This window comes from Boleophthalmus pectinirostris, unplaced genomic scaffold (genome assembly GCF_026225935.1).
Source record: "Boleophthalmus pectinirostris isolate CB_2022bp ecotype Guang Dong unplaced genomic scaffold, ASM2622593v1 HiC_scaffold_8, whole genome shotgun sequence".
Lineage (NCBI taxonomy): Eukaryota > Metazoa > Chordata > Actinopteri > Gobiiformes > Gobiidae > Boleophthalmus > Boleophthalmus pectinirostris.
Window position 1 is genome coordinate 36,100,916 of NW_026571515.1, and position 22,309 is coordinate 36,123,224.

Genomic DNA, 22,309 nt, shown 5'->3' on the forward strand with positions numbered 1-22,309 from the left:
TTATTATTAGTCTGTCAACATCTCCAAAGCTTACAATGCTCTGTTCCTCCTTGTGATGTCATGCAGTTTAGTTAGTTATTTAGGCTGCTTAAGTATATTTGTCACATATACAGATGCATGAAGTACAATGTGTAGTGAAATTCTTCTATGCATTCAGTAAGATCAACACATAAATACATTTAAATACATAAAGGAGGAGAGAGTTAGGAATGGCTTACTTCTGGTAGTTTTCAAGTTAACTCCTTTTACCTTTAGTTCAGTAGAAACTGGTAATTCCAGGACTGAAATCATCCAAATGATTCTAGTGAAGGTGTGTGGAGTTTTAAAATGCAAAGGAGCATCACAAGCTCCACATGACATCACGAAGTGGGACAGAGTGTTTTCTATTTGAGAGAAGAACTCAGCCTAAATATGCAGGTGTGTTTGTGTTTTAGACGTGTGTGAGTTATGTTTGTGATGAAGAAACAACACTGAAACACAAATCAGAAAATAGCATAATATGAGCCCTTTAAAGTTACATGTAACTTTTATGATCTGCCACTTGTTTGTCTCTCTGGAGATGTTATTGCTTTCAGAAATTAAATCACCTGCAATTTAATAAAAAATTTATTGGTTTAATGTAATCTTGTGAAACATTCTAGACAAATAACATCTAATAACATCTCCATGGTGATTAACCTCTTATGACATGGAGGGACCTACTAATTAAAGCAACATTATGTAATTTTCTGGAGGTGGCAAGGCACCTGCAATTCATGGAAATAGAAAGTTAAAACCACACTTCGGAACATTCTCCATAGAGACGGATACGTTTATATTGTGGAATACTATGGCAATACTAATACTATGGCAAATGGAAACAAGCTGGGGACGGCCCTCCTCCATGCCAAGTCAGAGTCAGGTTTGTGGAGATGCAAGCCCACTCACAGAAAAGACACATGTTTTTCAGTGTAATAAAATGACCCAAATGAAAAACAACAAACAAACAAACAAAGCCTTTAAAGGTACACTGTGTAACTTTTTGGTTGGGAGTCCATCACATGCTTGTTTCTATGGATATACTATGGATACTTATGTCAACTTTACATTTATTCAATTACAAGTGGTTTCATAGCTCAAAAATACCTAGAAAAACAAGCATTCTGACTCTGAGTGGGGTCACCTCTCCACAGATCTGACCTGTAACTTGGTCTGATTCAGTCTCCCTGAAGACTGAAAGGTTTAATCCCATACTGTGAAACATTCCAGACAAAGCAACAACATCTCCATGGTTGAAAAGCATTTGAAGGACCCTCCACCAGAAAAGTTACACAATGCATCTTTTAATAAACAGATAAATCTTCTTGTAAACACATTTGAACTCATTAAGAGCACATTTTTACAGTGCATTGTGTAGTGGTCCCTCCCTGATTGCATCACTGGTAATCCCCTGTCTGCAGTCACACTTAATCAGAGGCACATATGTCAAGAAGCAGGACATACCAGTGTGGCTCACGGTGCTGCAGTGTAAATACAGCCCTGTGTGTCTGTGTGAGGAAATCTACACGGACCATGTGCCTTCAGGGGGTTTCTGTCCATGCTTCAGTCATGACAGAACTCCAGTGTGGGTCTGCTCCAGCTGGAAACACACTGTAAAAAAGGAGCTACAGGAGTTATAAAGAATGATTACAAGGTTCTATATTACACAAAATGGACTCTTGTGAGATTTAAATCTGTTATAATGTTGTTACCTCCTCAAAAATATCTATAAAGTTATGTTTTGTTTCAATCACACACGTTTCAGTAATTCTTTATTATTAGTCTCTCTACATCTCCAAAGCTCAAAATGCTCTTTTCTACCTTGTTATCATATGAAGTCAAGAGGTAAGGTCAAGTGAACAGCTCCTTTTACCTTTAGATCAGTAGAGATAGACAATTCCAGGGCTGAAATTATTCAAATGATTCTAGTGAAGGTGTATGGAGTTTTAAAACGCAGTGGAGCACTTCCTGTACTACCTCATGACATCACAACATGGAAAAACGTATTTCAGTTTGAGAGAAGAACTCAGACTAAATATACAAGGTTTGTGTGTTAAACATGTGTGACTGAAACAAAACACTATTCCAGGTCTGTTTGTGAAAACACGAACATCTTTGTTTTGAGTGAACAGACGTCAGTTGATGGGTTTTCCAGATGTCGATGGACAATACACACTGTCCATAGTTGGGAGGCAGTTTGTGACCAAAGACCCAATGTGATAATTTAGTTATTTAGTCCACTAACTTTTTATGGTGGAAAGTCTATCACCTGCTTGCGTAGGTTAGACACGTAGGTTTGTTACTACATTGTGCAACATCCCTGGCACTGGAATAATGTGTCCATGACCTTCCACCAGGAACCTTACATAGTTATGGTTAAGGTACACTTACCCATAACCTGTTGGAAAATGTGTCCTCTTCATTTGACCCATTCTTCAGTGTCTCGGGGTTAAACCTGTCAGAAACAGTGGACCCATCTCCAGATCTTGAGCTAGTCTTGGTCAGGACAACCTAGAGAATTGTACTTATGTTGCATGTTTTGGGTAGAGGGAGAAACCAGATTGCCCAGAGGAAACCCACCCAGACCCATGGAGAACATGCAGACTCCACACAAAAAGGCCCAGGAGTTGAAGCCAGAACCTTTGCGCTGTGAGGAGTGAGTGCTAGCCTCTCGGCACACTTTAAAAAAGAAAAGGGAAAAGTTTCACACACAAATAGTACATGTCCTTTAGGAGGGTGGTGGGCTCAAACGCAATGAATACCAAATCTTTAAAAACGATCTTCTAAAGAGCAAATCTGATTTTGACTGATCTTGACCTGTGATAGTTTTGACTTTTCTTTGGAAAATTGAGAGTAATTGCACAGAACATACTAGTGCAGCTCGCAGTTGTTCATTTTTCCTTTACCTTTAACAATAGGTAGAGGTGATTATCAGGGCTGCCCCAGGGCTGCTCACAGAGGTGTGGCTGTTATTCTGTACCCGAGGATTCTGTTAATCCTCTGGTCATTGGGCACAGCTCCTTTGTACTTGGTAAATGGTCACTTTTTTATATAACGTTTTTCCGCCTTCAAGGCTCAAAGCGCTTTACATCAAGGAACCACTCACCAATTTAAGTAATTGTGGGAAATTAATGGTACTTACCCTCTTGTGTTGCCTGCTTCAGGTGTTTCATCCAAAAGAGTCCTCTGGCTGCCGGAACATCTTAAAAAGGCAAGCATTTTGTTAGGAGGAGGGGAGCGCAGATATTTGAACTTTTCTATTTAGTATTTTTAAATGAATAAGAAAACACTGCTAATTTAATAAAGAAAGATATTTTTGTACATTGATGTATTTGGATATTTGTAGCACTGTTTTTGAGATGGAATGAAGATTTTCTGAACTTGCCTGCACTTTAACATGAGCTCACCCAATTAGAGGAGATGGCCTATAAAAGAAGCCAGCCTCACTGTTGTCTGGGAGAAGGTGCTGTGTGTAAGCGCAGGTTTTGAAATGTCTGTTTTTAATGTTGTACTTTTGTAAATATGTTTTAAATTTTTTTTGGTCTTGGTTATGAAATAAATGCACTCAGGATCTGCACTGCAAATCATCTCAACTCTACTCTGTTCCTCTTATACTGCTAAGTCTGCTATTCAGGTTATTACACACACACATTCATACACCAGTGCACACACACTCGGTGCGGAGAGGAGGGTTAAGTGTCTTGCCCAAAGATACATTCATTGCCTGTTCATCTGTGGAACAGCACTGCAAACCTGTGGGTCAGTGGATCTGACCGCTCAGTGACCAATGATGTTTATGTCGAGAGCAGAAGTCAAACTGCCAATCTTTGGATCAGTGAACAAACACACTTCCAGCCGAATAGTTTCAATGTTTAATGCAAGTATTTCCATTTGGCAAGGTGAGAGAAGTGTCCAAGGACATGCATAATTACAATATGCACTGTAAATGTGGCGAAATGCTCAACCCTCTAAACTCTCCATATGATTTATTATTAAAAATAGCCGTTCTTTTTTCAATCAAAACAGATTTATTTATTTTAACTACAAATTCGCAGATTGTTCATCCATAAAACAAATCCCTCTTAAACCACTGACATGATTTAACACAACAGACGGACAAAATAAACAGCTGTCCACAGATCAATAATCTTAATTAGAGTCATATTTTTTATAGAGGCGATTCCTTTTGCAGAGAACCAACCCACCGAGGAGCCGGAGCCAGTCCAGCCGCGCTCTGATTGGTCCGGAGACGGCTAACTCCATTTTGGAAAAACAGCTGGTCAAAGACACAACCTTTCCCCGTTGTTTGGCGATGATTCCCGGGGAGAGACGAGGAGGCTACCGTGCGCTCTGCTCCCACTGAGAACAACGGCGTTTACGGAGCTTTCACGTACACTCCGGAGTCCATCGCTTTGTCCTTGCGGTTCGAAAGTTATCCTGGGAAAACCTATGCTGTTAAATTCCCATTATAACAAGTGGATGAAAGGAGGAGGCAACCCGATCAAGGTTAGTGGCGCTGCTTTTCCATTCTTGGCTGGATGTATGTCACTACCGCACGTTTGCGCACTTACGATGTGAAATAACTGGGTGTTCCTTGCGTAATATCTATGCGTAAAAATACCCAAACGGCTGATATTTGATGTTGACAACTGCAGAATACGCGGTCACGATTCTGTCTTGGCTGCGCGTTGGAATAGTAGGAAGGCAGACAACGCTACAGACAATGCATTTTGCCATAGCGCAGTATCCAATCTCAACACTAGTCAAGTCAAATCTGTTGTATTATTATTATTAGCGTGTTGTTGTCCCCGTGCATAGGCGGTGCTGGCGTGCTCGCTTCGCCCGCTGCCAGTGCGTATCGGGCTGGTATGTTCTTCCCACACATCGCTGCCTCTGCTGGGTTCCGCTGTGGAGCTAATCTAATGACAGGCTGGATGGATTCTAAAGGGCTTTTCATATCGTCCTCTCATCGCCTCTGCGTGTTTCCGCCGTTCACTTTGCTCCTCTATTATCGGTAACGCGAGCACTTCGTATTTTAGCCACGTTTCATTGAGGCAGCGTTGACAACAGGTCCCGTACAATAAAGCGCCCGCTGAGTGAAGGCATAACGAGCCCGCTCTGCTTTCGGTTCGGTGGCTCCCCTGCTCTGGACTATAGATAGACTGTACCAGGGCTGCAGCGATTAATCGGGATAATCGTGACTAGTCAACTGTCAGAATAATCGTAATCGTTATCTGGACCATACAGACAGAAATACATTGAATGAAAATGCCAAAAAGAAGAAACCATTTCTGACATGGTCCAATCAAAGTAGACTACTGTATTCTGAACACTTGGAATACTTTCGCACTAAGTGGTGTTACATTGCAGGTTAGTGTAAAAATGCAAAACAACTTAAAGGCCCCATCCATTATTTTCTGCTCTACTGTATGTTCTAATCTTGTTTCCTCATCACAAACATATCTGGAGTTGTGTTCTGTTTCATTCACACATGTTTAACATACAAACACTGCATATATAGGCTATAGGGGTATAATGATATCCAAGTCTCATGATACGATATCGTCACCGTATGAACCTCACTGTATGATATGTATTGCGATATCGTAGGAAAGCTCAGGATATGGTGGAGAGGCTCATGATTAGGGATGTAACAATATCCAAATCTCTTGGTACGATACTTTCATGATATACATCTCACAGTAAGATATTTATTGTAATATTTTGTGGAGGCTGACAAAATTGTTAATATGCTACTATTTCCTCTTAAAATGCCTTGACAAGACTTAATCCAAAGAACTAAGAGTGCTTAGAAATGGTATTTCTTCATGTAGTCTGCACTGAAATGGAGCAAAGGATCATGGTCTATGCAGCTCCCTGTGTCTTTTTTTAGCTATTGCTGCACCATAAATCTTAATTCAAGCAAAGAGACTTGTAATTCGATATATCGTGATGGTCCACGATATTATTCTGAGAACTTTGATGATACGATATCACAATATTTCGGTTATTGTTACATCCCTAAAAGGCTATGAGTTCTTTTCTCAAACAGAAAACACTCTGTTCCACCTCGTGATGTCGTGTTGTAAAAGGTGCTCCACTGCATTTTTAAACTCAATCCATACACCTTCACTAGAATTATTTTGATAATTTCGGCCCTGGGATTTCCACTCACCACTAAACAAAAAGTAGCTGTTAACTTGAAAACTACCTCTTCATGACATCACAAGGTGGAACAGCGCATTTTGAGCTTTGAAGATGTAGACAGACTAATAATAAAGGGTTACTCAAACATTTATGAATGAAGCAAATCCACTGCAGGTATGTTTTTGATGGGGAAACAACATTCTAACATGACACAACGCTCACAAGACGGAGTTTTGTATAGGAACTTTAATGTTACGTATGTTTATATTTTTCTTACTAGTACTGTAGTCTCAAGCCAAAATTGCAGGATAAAGTAGGCTACTATTGCGATATATCAGAATACAGATACTTAAAATTTATATTCTGAAAAGCCTACATATGTTCAGTTTTTATATATAGTTTGGCTACTGACAATAATACACTTCATCATTATTTTCAACATAGTTCAAGCCTTTAGTCACCATATTTCAGCTTTTATTTGGTTAAAAAGGAGTTTACAAATCTCAATCTTTGTGTTGCAACATTGTAATTGCCCCACTGTCAGACAAATATAGGTAATCTTATCTCATCATTCTATCAACACTTTATTCATAAAGTCTGCAGTAGCCTAACCATATCTCAACCTTTGTTTGTTTAAATTGTCCTAGTATCTCTTGTACAATAAAAGTGATTGCTTGACACTAGGGCTGCAGGATTTTGGAAAAAGGAGCACAATGAATAATATAAAAATCTTATACATTTCAGTACAGGTCTGAAGTACAAACAGGTTTTTATAACAGACCGGATATTTTGTTTTTGCAGAGGACAAAGAATTACAGCCTTTGCTATTTGCTAATTTCTTCTACTCAAATTGTAATTTTGATTTGATTTGAATACCATTAATTGTGCAGTCTTAGTTGACAAATTGAAAAAAATAATCTCTCACTATATTTGATTACTAAAAGAATACTTTCAGCCCTGTAGACAGTGGAGAAGAGTGGAGACAGGGGAGCTGAAAGGAGCAGTGCAGCCCAGAGCAGAGGCTCTGCTGTGGGGAGAGGAGCACCAGAGCAGACCCCACACTCTGTGTGAGTGCTGTTGGGGCAGTGCCAGTGTTACTGGGCACTGGTGATAGTGCAAATAAACACTGGCTGCTCGCCTGCTCAGGCTCTGGCTCTAATCAGATCTCCCATCACAGAGCACGAGGTGGTATTTAAGGTTAAAGGAGATTGTCCTCTGCGTTTGACCCACCCCTCAGTATCTCTGGGTCAAACCTGTCAGGAGCAGTGGGCGACCGCAGTGCAGCACCTGGGGATGCCAAAAGTAGTGAAAATCTGATACTATTATCGATATTAAAGCTAGTACTGTAACTAGATACTCATTTGACCAGTATCAATAGTAAAAAGTCCCATTCACAGGACAGAAATGAACCTTTTCTGAATAGCTTTAAAATGATCTTGAGCTGTATCAGGACAAGTATAAGAGCACATTGACTAGTATACACCCATGGACCACTATGGAACCTACCTGGACCACTGAGGCATAAGACAAACAATAAGCCTTTTGAGATGACAAATCACATTCTATTGTCTAAATAAAGAGTGTTTTTAATTATCATTGTGGCATCAAAGTCGTTGGATCTAAAGCCAGATTTGAGTACAAAGTAAGAGCAGATGTCACCACAGATGCCATGAGGTTGAATGATACACATGTGACTACCATTCAGTGTTCGGTTTTATTAATTAAAAAATAAACATCTCTTAGTATTGATTTCATGGACATAAACACTACATGCTTTTAATCTGCCATATAAAACAAAAATGAATTACATTTCTTCCGCCAAAGTCTCCCATCTGCTCCAAACCACGTGCTTTTCCTGACACGGGATTGGCTGTAGACCTCTCCATTATAAACATCTGAACTTATCACTAACCATTAGACAGGACTCATTCACAATCTCTCCATCTTTTGATTATTGCACAGCCTGACACGTATTCCCACAAATCTTACCTATTTTCCCATGGAAATATGATAAGATCTGGAAGATTTTCTTCTACATAACTTCCCACATCACACCCATGTGATGTGAGATGTAAGTCTTACAAAGCTCATTTTTAGGAGCTTTGAATATTTTTAAAAGTCTAAACAGTCCATACTGTAAAAATACAGACGAATCCTACTAAATCTGACCTTTGTGAAAGCTGTGGATGCCCTGTCAGAACACAGGCAGTTTGATTCACATAAATACATTGTGTTCTATGGGAGAATTTTTTTCTGGGCCAGAGCTAATGGGAGCTGCAGTACCAGGAAAGGCCCCAGTCATTCTCACAAGGGGATAGAGGGGGGATACCTTATCCCTTATTTTTTTCCCTGTTTCTCTAGATCTTTTTTCTTTTAATTTTAGTGAAGTTTATAATTACTTCATGGTTGGACATGGAAGGCAGATGTGACAGACAAAGATGTAATTCCATAACCGTTTCATATTAGTAAGTGTAATGTTTAACAGGATCAAACCTGTAACTATAACTTTAATAGTTTTAACTAGACAAATAAAGACAGATGACACATTAAATATATGAAACACTGCAGCCTTTGGGATGTAGTGTATAAATGTTAGTTTGCTGGCTCCTCTGGGACACTCTCTCCTCAGCACAAGACTAAACACTTGTCCAGATCTTGGCTCATTCTGCACACACCAGATGTTTGAATGAATATATTTATCTTCTGTTTGTAGTGCTCATGTACAAACACACTATGACTAGGGTTGTCAAAAGTATCTAAAGTAAAATACTAATCAATACTGAAATTAGATACTCATTTGAGCATGTACCGATACTAAAAGTCTAGACTAAACAGAGTTTTTTCATGGCCGATGCTGATTGTTTGGAGTCCAGAGAAATCAATTGGCAATAAGTTCTTCAGATATTTTTTGCCGATATGTATAGTCGAGTTTGATTATTTTCCCCAAATGATATTATTATTTACTAGTACTTCCTCAACACTTGTTTTACTGCAAACCTTTGACAGAGCAATGTTGTCATGCTTCGTGCAGTGACCTCCTCAAATAAAGCCTTGTGTGGACTCTTCAGGCAGCACCTCGCCCAAAACAAAATATCGGCCTGTACTGGACATTTACCACCACCTATCTCTTGAAGCTTTCTGGACAACTGAGGGATTACACAGATGTAATGCCACATGGGAATATAAAAGAAAGTACTAATTAAGTTAATATTCTATTGCAGAGGTCTTCAACAGGGGAGGTACTGCAGGGGTGTCACGAAATCTTTGGTTGATTAGACTTTTATTTTTTTATATTTTTCTTTATTTTTGAAGGATGAGGTTCTGTCTGTTCTCTCGTTCATCACATCTGTCTCTCTTATCATTCCCTCATCTTTCACTCCCTGTCAAACTGCATTCACGTCGGCCCGGATTTTATCGTTTCTTCTAGGCAACATGAGAAGATGTCCATTACAGCTTTACTTTTATGCACAGTGGAACTTAAGTTGAGCATCGGGAAGGGTCAGGCAACTTCATTCCCCAGGTGTATTAACCAACCAGCCTCCTCTCTGTCCACAGACCAACCGGGAGAGGAGGGGGAGCGAACAGGAGAGGAGGGGGAGTCATGCCTTTCTGCCCTGCTCCTCGGATCAGAATGACCGGAAAAGTTCAGTGTGCCAAATCAAACTCTTGTCCGTGTGTGCTGTGGCTCTTGTCTCTTTTAATTAGATCATTAAAAAAGTCACACTTTGAGCCCATTTTTCCCAAAGTCACTGAATTGAACTTGAATTGGCTTTGGTCAGACTCGGGCTTATTTCTTTTATGGAACGAGTTGAGGCTTAAACTGGAGAATGAATACCTCCCAGTATTGAATGAACAAAAACAGAGTAGCTATGTTTATACACAGTTTGGTTGTCCCCAACCTGAAAAACGTTGAAGATCCCTGTTCTATTGTATGTAAAGATCCTAGTATCCAAAATGGTCGTGAGTATCAAGTCCATTCCTTAGTAACAAAATCAAATGTCGAGAATGTAAATAGTGTAGTGAGAGTGTTGGAGCAGCAGACTGGCTGATGTCAGGATGTGCAGTGTGTGTGCAGTTTACCAAACATGGACTGGTCTATGTCTGCTCATGGAGGGAAGGAGGGATGGAGAGACAGGAGAGAGCGAGAGAGAGAAGGAGAGAGCGGGAGAGAGAGTGATAGGGAGATATGCTGGGCAGGGAGAGAGAGGTGAAATGGAGAGAGAGATGCAGGGAGATAAGATGGAGGGGAGGAGGGAGGGGGGTTGAGATGGAGAGAAGATTTGAGATGAAGAGAGGGAGGGAGAGAGAGAGAGATATGCAGGGAGAGAGAGAGAAGGATGAGGTGAGATGGAGAGAGGGAAAGGGGAGATAGAGAGGGGACAGATGCAGGGAGAGAGGAAGATTTGAGATGGAGAGAGGGAGGGAGAGAGAGAGCTGCAGGGACACAGAGAGAGAGATATGCAGAGAGAGAGAGAAAGAGAGGTGAGATGGAGAGAGGGAAAGGTGAGATAGAAAAGGGAGAGATGCAGGGGGAGAGAAGAAGATTTGAGATGGAGAGAGGGAGGGAGAGAGGGAGGGAGAGAGATGCAGGGAGAGAGCGGAAGATTTGAGATGGAGACAGAGACTCAGGGAGAGAGGGAGAGAGACAAATGCAGGGAGAGAAAGAAGAAGAGGTGAGATGGAGAGAGAGGGAGTGAGATGAGATAAAGAGAGTAAAAAAGGGAAAGCTGAAATAGAGAGAGAGTGGAGAGAGATGGAAAGGGGTAGAGCGACACATGAGCGAAAGAAGGGGAGAGAGAGGTGGCAAGAGAAAGGGTGAGATGAGTGAGAGATGAGTTAGAGAGGGTGATGGAGGGAAGGAAGAGAGCAAAACCTAGAACAGAGAAAACGGGGGAGAGATGGGGTGAGAGAAGGGAAGGGAAGAAGAGAGAGAAGGGAAAGAGATGAGGAGATGAAAAAGATGGAGATGGAAAAGAGAAAGATGGAAATTAAAGAATGAGGATGAGAAGAGATGAGATAGAGAGAGAGTGGAGAGAGACAAATGGAGAAATAGAGAGAGGGATGGAGAGCCAGAGAAGGGTGAGGGGGGGATGAGGAGAAAGAAGAAGAGGAAGGAGGGAGAGACTCAGGCGGAGAGCAAAATGTAGATGAGAGAAAGAGGAAGAGCATAGAGAGAAAGACGGAGATGAAAGAAAAAGGGAGAGACAGCTGGACATGAAAGAAAGACGAGGATGGTTGGAGAGTAGGAAAATGAAAGACAGAGATAACATGAGAGAGAAAGAGGTGGGGGCCAGAGAGATGAGATGAGAGAGAAGAGGAGTGAAAGGGAGAAAGGAAGAGGAGGATGCTGCAAAGGTGAGAGATGAGAAAGAGAGAGAGAGTTGACAGTATGTCTTCAAACACCCTTTTTAATAACTTGAGTTTTATAAAGTAGGAGATAAAACAGCAGACTTTGTTTATCACATAGAAAATCACAGAAAATCTTGTACCTGTAGTTTAGATCTTTTCATGTCCTTAAATGTCCATGCGTGTCAGATGCCCTCCCTGTGTCTCAGTAGAATCTATTTTACAAGACTGACTTTTCAGAACTTTGAACCATGTTATGGCTGTTTCCTTCTCATTTACTCACTTGAAGTTGTAATTGGAGTGATTCGTGCATGTTTGAGCAATCATAAATCTTGTGTAACAGCCACTGTGATGTATTTTGGTCTCCAATTTTATTCTCTTTTAATCAGTGATACATGTAGGATTGGGCAGTTGTATAGTTGTTTTGGTACAAATGAGAAAAAAGCTCTGCTCTAGTGTGATGTGCAGCTATCCACAGGCGGGGCCCACAGCACTCGGAGCTTTGTTGTGATATTTATGGCAACGTCAGCTCCCACTGGGCACCACAGTTTTCTAACGTGGAAGTCAATGGACTTGTTTCTTTTATTAAGTTGTTTAAGACATTGTTTCCCAAAGGTGGGTCAAGTGAGATATTTTAGGGGGTTGTCTTGCCACGATATGCATGTAGGTCTGCAATATACAGTTCCTTTCACTACTACATGTATGTGTGGATTGGGATTTTCTGTGCTCACAAAATCAACACAAAGCACAGAAACAGACTGAAATGTTCAAATGTTAAGATATGTTTCTGTAATTATTTTATTGAGTATTTTGTTCCATTATTGCTGGTTACATTTAATGTTGAAAAGAAAGTGAAATGGGCTACGTTTATGCCCAAATAGGCGATTTATGGATACGTTTTATTGCTCGTACAGTGACTGTTTTTCATTGTTTAAAACAGGAGTAATACTAATTGTTAAGAGAGGAATACCGGATAAACCATCCCCCTGGCTTGGAAGTCCCAGCATGAGTGTCCCATTCTCTCGTTCTCGCTGGCCTTTAGTAGGCCACGTCACACACTGTGATGTATTGAGTTCGAAAATCAGCATTCTACATCATAAATGTGACTGTAGTGAGACCAAATGTCGGGCCTTGTTTATGTCATTTTACTGATTATCCCGAAGCGGCACACATTTCTTCAGTATGGAATATCAGTATAATCCTCATTTGCTTGTAGAAGTTTACTATGAAATCTATTTTTTTTTCCCATGTCCTATAGCATCTGTAACTGTTGATATGGGAAAAAAAATCTTAATTATTTTCTTACCTGCTGCAATGAACATAATTTGTAAACAGCGCAACACAAGAAACTTAGAAAGCTACAGAATTTGAATTCAGATTTCAAAATCACTTTTAGGTTGGTCTTAACTGAATTATGTAATTCATACAATATATATATATAATTATTTTTTTATGTATATAGATTAACTTAGTTTCATAAAAGGTACAATTCAGCGGGACTTTGCAGCTTGGGGACCTTCCAGCCAGGAGGACTGATTTCCTCAGAGAGATACGATCACTGATCACATGTTCAATAATGGTCAAATACACCTTTATTTTGTGATTTATGAATAATGTCTATTGACTTCCGTCGTGAACATTTGTGACTTTTAAAATATGGGTCCCCAGAAAACAAGTTTGGGAAACACTGGTTTAAGATGAATATTGTGATTTAAAATGTCCAAATTAAAACATAATGCGCCACAGGCGATTAGAACGATAGAGCAAACACAAGCACATTATGTCCTGTAGTTTAGACTTCTACAAACATGCTCTGAAATATATGGGATTCCTGCATTAGTTCAGCCGTTCAGATTTCACTCTTCTCTCAAATATGAACACTTTGGGAGTTGTTTATAATACGCACTCTGAACATTTCTAATTTTTAAAGCACAAAATCTCAAATAATCATTGAAATACTTGAGCAGCTCTGTTCCACACACAGTGATTCTTTCGACTGGGCTCTTCCTGGACTCATATCTCTCGGTGTTATAGAGCGCTGCCAACAACAACATGACTTCCCTGAGAACATTCGGACCCCTCCTCCCTCCTCTCCTCCTCTTCCTCCCTCCTCTCCCTCGCTCTCTACCTCCCTCAGAGACAGTGTGTTTAGCTCATAGCGGGGGGTAGACATTTACTGTGCAACCCCCCCCCATTCTCTCCATCACCTTCTCTCTCTTTACCTCCATCTCTCTTTCCCTCTCTCTCTCAGCACCCTCACTCTATTCTTCTCACTACTTCTATACATTTCATAGATATACGCATTCAATCTTTGCCTCTCTCTGCCCCCCCATAATAAAGCTTTATGTGTAACTTTTAGGCAGCAGGTCGACCAAAGCCAAATATCGGCCTGTGTTGGAGATTTAAGGCTAATAGCTGGTACCATAAAAAGAGCAAATATTGGTTGGAGATATCTGCCAACCAATATATCTTTAGTAAAGTAGAACACTAAAAGACTTTAAACCAAGCTCTGATATCACACACATGTATCTGAGCTCAACTTCATTCTTTTCATATTTCGTGATAATCTGAGGCTAATCCCTAGTCACGCTGGCGCCACCTAGTGCCTCTGCTCAATTTCATTTCTCTTGAGTGATTAGGTCAGGAATTGGAATACCTTAACGGTTTGCAAGAACCCTGGAACATGTAGACAGCGCACCAGCCTATCAGCGAAGAGCTGTGAAGTTGGCAATTACTTGAACACCACTGAGCATTCCGGCACATTACACACGTCTCGACCAAATAGCAGCAAAAAAGTAACTGTCTACCATCAAGGGAACCAATCCTAATGCTGCGAGGTTTGACGGTTTCTCCATTGAAATCACATGATGCTCCTCTTCACTTCTGCCTCCTGCTCTCTCCATTCTGTTATTTAGAATCTATTTGACACACTTTATATTCCCACATGTGTACGGTCCTTGTCCAGTACACCCAATCACACACCAGAGTATATTTACATATTAAATAAGACTCTGTATTGTCACATGTGTACTGTCCTGGTCCAATACACACACTCACACACAACAGAGTATATTTATATATTAAATAAGAGTCTGTATTCTCAGATGTGTACGGTCCTGGTCCAGTACACACACTCACAGTCACACACCAGAGTATATTTAGACGTCTATTTTGAGAGGAGGTCTGAGATGTGTGTGAGATTAGAATGTCCACAGTCACTACCATAACAAACACACATGGACAGCTGCTCTGAGGGAACACAATCATCTAGAACTGAGTTTAAAATTAAAGGTGTACTGTGTCACTTTTCTGGTGGAGGATTTGCTTCCTGCTTGCGGAGATGGAAATGATGGAGATGTCATTGCTTTGTAGCCTGATTCATCAGCCGGTTTCACTTTGTGGAAACTGTCTGACCTCGCAGCGTTAGGTTTCGTTCACTCGATGGTAGGTGGGTACTTTTTTAAATTTAACCATTCGCTGCTATTTGGTTGTGACGTATGTAATACGCCGCTAACAGGGCTAACTGGTATATTAAGCTTTTCCCAAATCCCGTAGGAAGAAGGGCAATAACGTCTTCCCCCTTGGTAAAATTCACCAAACATTCTCTTTGTTCCAGCTTTAAATCCTCGATCTCTGGAATCGTTGCCAACACAGAATGTCTGGCTTCATCTACATCCATCTCGACTGCTTTGTTTACTGTTGTGCTGTTCCACAAAAGAGACTCAGACAGGCGCTTGAGTTTGATGTCATGGCTTCACAGCTCTTTGCTGATTGGCCGGTGCGCGGTCTACAACTTCCGGGGTTCTTGCCAACCATTTAGTGTATTCTGATTCTTGACCTAGTCGCTGGAGAGAAATGAAATTGAGTGGAGGCACTAGGTGTCGTCATCCTGGCTAATTGCTTTGCCCAAAATGTTTCACAGTGTGGCATTAAGTGTCTGTCTTGCATTTTTTCAATTACAGTTGTGTTTGTTACTGTTTTTTCTCTGACATAACCAGCTTGTCTCCATAACGATGGATATATTTAATGTCATACTATGGAACCTCAACTAGCACAACCAGGACTAAACCAGGACTAAACCAGAACTAAACAAGGCCTAAACAAGGCCTAAACAAGGCCTAAACAGGCCTAAACCAGGCCTAAACCAGGACTAAACCAGGACTAAACCAGGACTAAACCAGGACTACACCAAATTCAAACTAGGATTACTCTAGACCCAAAGCAGGTCTTCAGACTATATAATAGAGCCTTACAGAACATTGGGGTTATATTTGGAGACTTAAATTACAAACCACTCACCGCAGACCTACCCTTTAACCACACAGCCTGATTTAGTTCTCTCTCCTCCCTCTATCCTTCTCTCTCTTCATGGAAGAGGGGAGACTCATGTTTTTCTCCCTCACCCTTCTCTCTCCTTCTTCTTTCCCTCATCCCTCTGTCCTCCAGCTCCCTTTTCTCTCTCCTCCGCCTCTCCACTCTGCTTTCTCTTTCTTCCCCCTCTCCCCTCTGCTCTCCCTCCATTTTTCCTCTCTCTCTTTCTCTTCTTCTCTATCCTCCCTCACTCTTCTCTCTTCCCCTCCCTCTATCCATCTCTCGCTCACCCCCTCTCTCTTTCTCTCCTCCTCTCTTTTTCTTCTCACTCTCCTCCCTCCTCTATGTCTCTCTCCGTTTCTTTTCTCTCCTCCTATCATCTCCTGTCTCTCCATCCTCACACTCTTTTCCCTCCTATCCTCCCTCCTCTCCTTCCTCCTTTCCTTCTCTCTATCCCCTATCATCTCCTCTCTCTGTGTGTCTCTTTTCTCTCTTCTCTTCTTCTCTCTTCTCTGTAATCAGTGCTAAATGAGTATTCTCTGTGTTTATTTTCATCAGTCTGACTCAAACGCTCTGAACTCAGATCTCGTTCTTTGTTTCCTCCGAGGACTGAAGCTGCTGTTTATAGACCCTGGACTTCCCCAAGAGCTGCACAAACACAACAGGACTGAACCAGAACTAAATGAGGACTGAACTAGGACTGAACCAGGACTAAGCCAGGACTGACCCACCACTGAACCAGGACTGAATTAAGACTAAAGCACGACTAAACAATAACTGAACTGGGACTAAACCGGGACTAAACCGAGACTAAACCGGGACTAAGCCAGGACTAAGCCAGGACTAAACCTGGACTGAACCAGAACTTGATGAGGGACTAAACCAGGACTGAACCAGGACTAAATCAGGGACTAAACAAGAACAAAATCAGGACTAAACCAGGATTTAACCAGTTCTAAACCAGAACTAAACCAGGACTAAACCAAGACTAAACCAAGACTGAACCAGTACTAAATCAGGGACTAAATGAGAACTAAACCAGGACTGAACCAGGACTAAACCAAGACTAAACCAGGACTGAATCAGGACTAAATCAGGGACTGAACCAGAACTGAACCAGGATTTAACTAGTTCTAAACCAGGACTAAATCAGGGACTAAACCAGAATAAAACCAGGACTGAACCAGTTCTAAACCAGGACTGAACCAGGACTGTACCAGGACTGAACCAGGACTAAACCAGGTCTGAACCAGGACTAAATGAAGGACTAAACTGGGACTAGTCCACGAGTCTTCACAGTGTGTGTGTGTGTGATGTGTGTGTGTGATGTGCTTGTTGCAGTCATATTGATTATTTATGTTGTGTTTCTCGCCTTGAGCCCCACACACTCCCACATCTGTGTTCTCCTCTAACACTCTCAACATACGTGTTTGTGCTTGTGTGTGTGTGTGTGTGTGTGGTGAGCCCTGTAACAGTCTGAACATACGTGTGTGTGTAGTGAGTTGTGTTGAATCCAGCTTGTTTGAGCACATTGTGAGCTCTACATAAGCTCCTCTGAACACGTGGAGGTGTGAAAACGCCAAATAAGGAAATTCACCACAAGTGTGTTTTTCAGAGCAGAGGCCTCACTGATACAGAGAAGTGTGAAATGAATGAGAGATACAGGATTTACAAGGAATGGTGCACTGTGGATAATGATGTGGCCTGTTTTTCCCATGGATTTGAGCAAAATGTGTCCTACCCTAGTACAGATACAGTATGTTGTATAAGCAGCTCTGAGGGTCAAACAACTGCTGTGTACTGTCTGCATCTAATTTTAAAGCCTTTTATTACACCAGGAAGTTTGCGTTAGAATGCCAGTTGTTAGTTTTACTGTGAAGTGAGTGGAGGTGAGGGTGATGACAGGGAAGGGGTATATTTTACATTATTTTAAGCTCCGGGACACACCAAGACTGAGGTGTGCCATAATTTCAAACCTCTGAGTGAAGAATGTCTCAAAACAGGACAAGGAGCCAATGAGGAAGTAAAACTAGCCTCAGTGTCACAAAGTTCCCCAAAGTATGTGCAAACGCTGCAGTCATCATTTGTACTTCCCTAAACACTAAACTTCTAAAATTCCTCCTGACCCTGTTCAAGTGAATTTGGGACGATATGAAAAATGAAGATCCAATAATAAGAGGCAATGTGTGGACCACTCCTGCAGGACCAGAGAGGGAGGGGTTGCTTCAAGAACTTCTAGAATAATCCGACTCTTGGATGTGTCCTCTGTCTGCAGGTTAAAGGTCCTGCATTACACAAAATTGACTCTTGTGAATTTTTAGACCTGTTACAGTGCTGTTCATCCAAAACATACCTGGAGTTGTGTTTCATTTTTGGAACCAGCTGGACAGTCCTGCTGGCTTGAAGGTCCCCAAGCTGGAAAGTCCCCCTGAATTGTACCCTTTATGAAACTAAGTTAGTTCATCTATATACATATATATAAATTTTTTTTTTGTCATTATATATTGTACATATAGAAGTTACAATATCTCAACACATTTGTTCATACATAAAACACACACACACACAAAAAAAACATCCAAAAATTATTTGGGCTCAACTGTACCGCAACTAAACTGCAAATTTCAGGATTTTATCTTAAATATTTCAATAAAATACATAGGTCAGACCTTCCTAAAAGTGATTCAGAATTATTTTTGAACAAGTTCTGTAGCTTTCTAAGTTTCTTGTGTTGCGCTGCTTACAAATGATGTTCTTGGCAGGTAAGGAAATAATTTATATTTCTTCCCAAATCAGCAGTTACAGATGCTGTAGGACATGGAACAAGAAAAAAATATTTAAAATTCAAGAGCAAATGAGGATTCTATTGATATTACAGAAAAAATGTGTGCCGCTTCGGGAACATGACATACACAAGGCCTGACATTGGTTTCGCTACATTCACATTTCATTTTATTATGATAAAGAATGCTGATTTTCAACTCAATACATCACAGTGCGTGACGCGGCCCACTAAAGGCCGGCGAGAACATCCCCCCTCTCCCGGGCACAGCAGTTACCTGAGTAAGGTGTAAGAGAAGGGAGCACCCAGCACCCCAAGGAGGGGGGGGACGTTCAAGATGAGAGAATGGGACGTTCAAGCTGGCGCTTTCAAGCCAAGAGGATGCTCGAGACAGTATTATTTGTTTCATTCACACATGTTTAATTAACTCTATTATTAGTCTCTCTACATCCCCAAGCTCAAAAAGCTCTGTTCCACCTTCCGATGTCACAAAGTAGTAGTTTTCAAGTTAACAGCTCATTTTACCTTTAGTTCAGCAGAGATTGTCTTAAAATATTCAGATTATTCTAGCGAAGGTGTATGGGATGCATCTCAATTCTTTCCTCGCTTCCTTCTCCTTATTTCCTCTCTTCGATCCTCCATTTTTCAGTCGTCAATCAGATGTGTCATATTAAGTGGTGTCCCAAAGAAAACCATGGAATGAAGGATTAAACATGAGGGAGGCTTCAAGAGGAGACATCAGAGAAAACAGTCAAACCTTATTGGTCTCAGTGAAGAGTTTATATTAAAACCCTTCAAAACAGTGCGCTGCGGGACACATTTTGAAAACTCATTGCGGACGTGGGACTGCACAATGCAAGAGTGAGCGGGTGGGAAGATAAACTGTAGTCCTGCAAACTAAATATGAGTGTAAAGTAAAATATACAAATGATTCATGTATGCCTATCATTCATCATTTGTGCAGGATATTTTATTTGGCAATAATAAAAACATTTTAAGTAACATAAACTTGCGGATGTGGTCTAATCTTGCACACATTTTGGACAATTCCTTCCTGCTTCTCTGTGTTTGATAGAGCTTAAGAAAGCAAATGTCCCCATCTTGCAGGATTTGCAGACGGAAGCGGGACAAAATATCGCAGATGCAGCCGTCTGACCTCGCAGTGTTAGAATTCGTTTGCTTGACGGTAGGCGGGTACTTTTTTCATTTAACCAGTCGCTGCTGTTTGATCGTGACATATGTAATGCACCGTTAACGGGTCTGACTGGTATATTAAGCTTTTCCCAAAACATCTTTTCCCTTTATAAAATTCACCAAACATTCTCTTTGTTCCAGCTTTAAATCCTCGATCTCAGGATTCATTGCCAACACAGAATGCAATGCTGATTGGCTGGTGCCCAGACTCACATTTCCGAGGTTTTTGCAAACCATCTAGTGTATTCTGATTCCTGACCTAGTCGTTGGAGTGAAATGAAATTGAGAGGAGGCACTAGGCTAGGTGGGAGTGGGAATGAAAATCACAATTCTTTGTGGGTGCGGGCTGGAGCAGGACTGAAAATTCTGTCCCACGCAGACCTCTGTGGGTGGGACTTCCTCACCCATTTCATGCCGAATCGAGGAGAGGAATCAAGGAGAAGGAGGCGAGGAAAGAGAAATGAGACGTGGCCATGGAGTTTAGTTCCTGTATTATCACATGACATCACAAGGTGGAACAGAGTGTTTTCTGTTTGAGAGAAGAACTGAAAAGAAGAAAATATGCAGGATTTGTGTGCTAAACATGTGTGAATAAAACAAAAGGTTTCATTTGTGATGAAGAAACAACATTATAGCACAGATCAGAAAATAGTGTACTAGTTCATTCTTAACAGTCTGCAGTGGTCCATTTCTCAATTTCTCATCTCATTCCAAGCATCCTTTTGACCACCTTTTAACAACTGAACAACTTTTATCTCAGATGTCATTGTCAGGTGCTTTCATTGTGGAATTTTGTCCCTCTTCTGTAGCCTTCACACTGACACCAGGGACGTTCATAGTTCTTTCAAATCAGGATTCTCATCTTGTAAATGGCTCTCAGTCTGTGAAATGGTGTGGAAGGAAAACGCTGTGTCCTGTTCTGGCGCCAGTGGATCAGATGAAAATGTCTGTGCTGTAAATGAGGGCGAAGCTTTTGAATTAATAGTTTTCATAAGTACGCTCTTAGAAAGGACAGTTGGCTGATGAAGAATGGAACTGAAAACATGCATCAGTGCCTGGTTTGAACAATAAAAAAACTCAAATTTGTTGAACTTAATGATTATTAAAGGTTTATTGTGTAAACTTCTGGTGGAGGATTGGTCAAATGCTTTGTCTGGAATGTGGAGACCAAACCAGACCAAGTTACAGGTCAGATCTATGGAGAGGCGACCCCGCTTAAATTCCGAAAGCCTGTTTTTCTTGGTATTTTTGCGCTATAAAACCACCTCTAATTAAATAAAAGTAAGGTAGAGCTGTTTAATGTCATACTGTGGAACATTCCAAGCAGAGCAATGACATATCCATAGAAACAAACAGGTTAAAAAGTTCCATAGTGCACCTTTAATGGGTTGAAACAAGTCAGAAAAGTAAATAAGTAAATAAAACTCCACATTATACTCAAAGGTGGCACTGTGTAACCTTTCTGATGGAGCCACCTGGTTGTTTCCATAGAGATGCTATTGCTTTATTTGGAAAATTCCACATTGTAGATTTAAACATAATCATCTTACATGCTTCAATGATTAGCGTTCGTCATTTTTTACAATGCAGAGGAAAGACTTGGCATTTCTTCAGATGGATTTTCCTCGCCTTTGTTTTTGATCTGTCTCTCAGTCTCTCTCTGTCTTTCTCTCTCCCTCCATCACTCCCAGCCTCTCTCTCCCTATTTGTCTCTCTCTGTCGCTCTTTCTCTCTCCCCTCTTTCCTTCTGTCCCTCTGTCTCCTCTGTTTTCCAAATCTAACTCAGGGCGTGCGATTAGCTCTGAATCCTCTGGCTCTGAAACACCGTGCTCACATTGACTTCGTGTTTCCTGTTGAACTAAAAACAGCTGTTCCCACCGGAGCAGAACAAAGAGCAGGGTCGGCAGGAGCACACCTGTCGCAGAGGTTTAATAGAAAACCAATGTGACACCAAATGAAAAGAGTGGAGGAGATGATTAGTGGTAATGGGTCGTGTTAAGAGACTAGTGAATACAAGACTTTTTTCATGAAGGAGGACACTAAAAAATCTGAAATAAGGGCAGTTTAATTCAGATCATTATGTCAGGTTAAGTAGATTTTTGTCCCAGTTCATTTGAGCTGCTTCAGGCTGTAACTGTGGAGAATTAAACCTTAAAGTTCCTTGTTTTTAAAGGCCCTGTCCCCAATTCCCATGTATCTGAGCAAAATGTGTCCTGCCCCAGAACAGATATATGGTATAAGACCCTCAGGTGGGTTGTTAGAGAATTTTTTAGGATTGCCTTGTCACGATCTGCTTGTAGACCTGCAATATACACATACGTACATCTCTGCACAACCCCTGCTCTACACTTCTTTCTTCTCCGTGCACAAAATCTCTGCACCCCCCACTCCCACTCCTCAGAATCTCTGCTCACTTCTTCTCCGTGCACAGATTTCCTTGTTTAAAACTTGAGTACCGTACTTTTTGGACTATAAGGCACACTTAAAATCCCTTACTTTTCTGACAAATTG

The 22,309-nt window shown here is 41.1% G+C and overlaps 1 protein-coding gene across 3 annotated transcripts in view; it reads left to right on the plus strand.

Annotated features, from left to right (window-relative positions):
* The first annotated feature begins 4,220 nt into the window (after positions 1-4,220).
* pkig (protein kinase (cAMP-dependent, catalytic) inhibitor gamma) overlaps positions 4,221-22,309 on the plus strand; it is a 46,746-nt gene continuing 28,657 nt past the window's right edge. The window contains exon 1 of one of the 3 annotated variants that reach the window (XM_055166257.1): positions 4,221-4,524. The gene's annotated coding sequence lies outside the window, so the exon portion shown is untranslated. Of the gene's footprint in view, positions 4,525-14,841; positions 14,956-22,309 lie in introns of those variants that run through there. The other 2 variants (XM_020917972.2, XM_055166258.1) reach the window with 2 other exon arrangements.